A 3999-nucleotide genomic window follows, 5' to 3' on the forward strand; every position below is an offset into this window, starting at 1 on the left:
CTGTGATAAATGAGGTTATCCTTTAAAGGGATGGAGTAGGAATTGACTAAGGAGACAAGTAATGATATGCTTTTTGACTTTCTTCACAAAGCATGAAATTCATCTAAGTTTAATTATATCTAGGAAATGGTGAATGTTCATTTCAACCTTTAAGGTCTTTTGGAGGATCTTACTTACAAGATTCCAGTTATATGGAAGATTATATTATGCATATAAAGAGTCTTGAAATTGGCAATTATGTGCATTACACTAATTCAAGCAACCAATGCTCCCACCAAGGCAACTCTTATTACCAAGTCGAACCTCATTAATGATGAGGAGTTCAATCTTAGAGTAACTTGGAGATTCAATGAATGAATATTTTTTTGACACAATAGAAAATTCATCAAGGAAACTTGACATATAATTTGCAATACGTTATGATTTGATCTATAAAAATTTCACTATACACCTATTTTCTTAACATGTTATTGCTAAGAAGCACCAAAATCGTACTATGTTAACTTACTTTCACCCTGCAACAACTCATCTCTATGTTTTGTTAATAAGTGATTTTCCAATCTTAGAACATCTTTCTTGGCAATAAGATTAAGTTATACCCCTAAAAAGCCATTATAACAATCACTAATAAACCTCGTCAATTGGAGAGATATTATAAAAATTAAATATGCTAGTTTTAATGGGATTATTAGGATATAACCTTCCATCCAACCAAACATCAAGTTTTTTCTTTCTTTCAAATCTCCACACATGCTTAGGGTACGAAGGGTCGAATGCAATAACCAAGTGTAGAAAGAATGATATTATACTATATGAAGCATGCCTTCAAGAGCTCAAGCAACAAATTTTGTGTAATGATGCAGAGCTAGAGGAGAAGGAACCTTATTGGAGTGACAATGAATGCTGCAACACCTTAGGGTCAGTGAGAACATACAACAACTTAAAAAAGAGCTTGATTTTGAACATGTACACTAAATGCACTTTGTGTTAGTTTATCCTCGGTAGTACTCCTACTACATAGAAACCCTTAATAGAGCTCTTTAACTAACTAGATTTGGTGGAGTTTCTCAAAATTTTTGTTGTTTTGGTCCTCTTTGATATGTTTGGTGCTCTTTGGTACATTAGGTAAATCAAGTATATTTGGTACATTTGAAATTGTAGGGTATATTTGGTGATTTTTGAACCTTTGCTATATTTTGGTATTTTTTTCGTATTGCCTCTAAACATTTTTAGTGCTAAAGTACTTTCTAAGGCAATCTATAGATATTTTTAATATCTTTTCATAGATTCTAATCCTCTTTGTGACACTTGGAGCTCTTTGGTACATTAGTGCATTTGGTAGTTTTTGGTACATTTGGTACTTTTTGAAACCCTATAAAGTTTTTTTTAATTTTTTGGTACATTTGATGCTTCTTGATACTCTCTTGGGTTGTTTCTAGTCATTTCTCTAGCTCTTTTTGGTGTATTTTGTAAGTTCTCATCCTCTTTGATACATTTAGAGCTCTTTAGTATTTGAAAATTTTGGTAGACTTTGGTACATTTGGTGCATTTTGGTACCTTTGATATGAAGTTGTTTCTAGTATTCCTAGGTACCTTTTGTGCTTTTTGGTATTGTCTCTTGCCATTTTTGGTATTAAGATTCTTTTTGGTATTTCCTCTAGCTATTAGCGATACCTTTTGATAGTTCTAGTCCTCGTTGGTATATTTGGTGCTTCTTCATACATCTCCTAGCTTTTTTTGGTATTGCGGTTAATATTATCAGTTTCTACCTTTTCGAAATTTTGGCAGTACTTGGCACTACCTAGATTTGGGTAGGTAGATTGATAGTTTTGGTACTATCTCGTAGATCATTTGGTACTCTCCTTGGAGTACTGCTAATAGCTACTTTGGTTCCTCCTAGATGATGTTTCATACTAGATTATCTTCCTATTAGAGGTCAAATAGTGCTTGGTAGAAGCAAACTATTTTCATGTTGCATGCCAAATGATGTTTACTTGATGTTTATTAGTAGTCAATGGTATGCAATTCGGATGTTGGATGTGTACGTAGCGAGCGTTGGAAGGTTCCCAAGAACAAAGAACTCTACTTAAGCTCAAAAAGCAAGAAAGAAGATTGCACGACATGAAGTAAAAAGACAAATTGGGTACAATCTCCCCCCATGCCTTGTGTGAGCGCTTCACAAGGTATGCATTTATAAATTTATTCATCTCAAAGCTCAAAAATAGCCCAATTTTACAATAAGCATGCTTTAGCTTTTGTGTTTGCTTTTGTCCAAATAAAGAATAAAGTGGTTGGGCGGCCCAAAAGTCGGGCTGTGCCCAAATACAATGTCCCATAATGAAATATTTAAACCTTGTACCCATGCACATACAAAATAATAAATACTTATCAAGTGCTTCAATAAATAAGCGCGCCTAAATAAATACTAGCTCTACGCCTTTAATGATAAGATTCACACCCATCAAAAATGATAATTTCTTCTAGGTAATTTGAATACACACTATCACCCAGTGCTTCCCAACGGCACTGTTGCCTGCTCTACACATCAACTAAAGCGTTCATAATTGTTAGAAAATAATAAAATTAAACCAACAAAAGTGAATTCCTAGCAGTCTTTAACTACAAAATAAATAAATAGGTTGAAACTCTATCCTAACCTTAATTTAATACGAGTGCACTCTAAGCTCATAAACTTCCATTAATTTAAATATGTATTTTACGGAATCACCCGCTGTGGAGTCACCCACATGCACATTAAATTAACATGACACCCGAAAAGGACAAGCATCCCCATCAACTTCTCACACAAGGAATCCACCTTGTGTACGAGCCTCGGCAAATAAATATTGTTTTATGGAATCCACCGCACAACCTCATGGAATCCACTGTGGTCTCACGGAATCCACTGTGGAATATGCCTCCTAGCATCATACCCGGGTGGGATTTCAATTCCTTCTTCTAACAAAGAAGGGTTTTCATACACAGGGTAAACATGTAATTGGCCTCTAAAAGGTCGTAACAAACTGATATGAAAAGTATTGTGGATTTTCTAGTGTTGGGGTAGTTCTAATTAAATGCATTGTCATTGATTTTGTGAATGATCTTGAAAGGTCCATAAAATCTAGGGGCTAACTTAACAACAAGAGGTTTCTCAACACTTTGTAATATTCTCTTTTCAATGTGTAACCAAACATAATCATCAACTTTGAAACTCATAGCTTTTCTTTTCTTGTTAGCTTTTTTAGTGTATGATTGTTGGGCTTTCACAATCATGTCTTTAACTTCAGCAAAAATAGTAGCATGCGTATTGGCAATATCATCATCAACTTTACCTTTGTTTATCAATTATGTAACATGTGTAGGCCATCTATGTCCATAAATGATTTCAAAAGATGCTTTTTGTGTAGTTGTATGTGGTGTATTATTATATGCAAATTGAAGTAAATGCAAATATGTATCCCATGTTTGTGGTTTTGAAATTGTGTATGCACACAAAAGATCTAAAATTGTACTATTAGTAGCTTTTGTTTGCCCATTAGTTTCAGATAAAATGCAGATGAGAAATCAATTTTTGTACCTAAATTAGCAAACAAAGTAGTCCAAAAGTTATTGCAAAATCTAGAATCACGATCTGAAATTGTAACTTTTGGTAAACCATGGTTAGTGTAAACAGTTCTAAAAAACAATTGTGTAGCTTGAGATGTAGTTAATGTCTTCTTGTATGGAATGAAATATGCATTTTTAAAAGATTTTTTCCTTTTATTGTAGAATAAATTATTGATTTTTTTGAGTTTTCTGATTTGTAGGACTTACATGATCAGATTATTTTTTCTACGTTATATTTGATTTGGCATTCTCGATTTCATTTAATGCATCAAGGATTGCATTGATTTCATAACCGCAAGACAAATGGCAAAAGCCTTAATCGGTAGACGAAGAACGTGCAAGAACGAGCATGATATTGAGTAAGTTAAGTATCAAAGAGTATGGCATGACTTT

This window comes from Lygodium microphyllum, chromosome 28 (assembly GCF_053477565.2).
Source record: "Lygodium microphyllum isolate KBCC chromosome 28, Lygodium_microphyllum_v1.1.10, whole genome shotgun sequence".
Taxonomy (NCBI): Eukaryota; Viridiplantae; Streptophyta; class Polypodiopsida; order Schizaeales; family Lygodiaceae; genus Lygodium; species Lygodium microphyllum.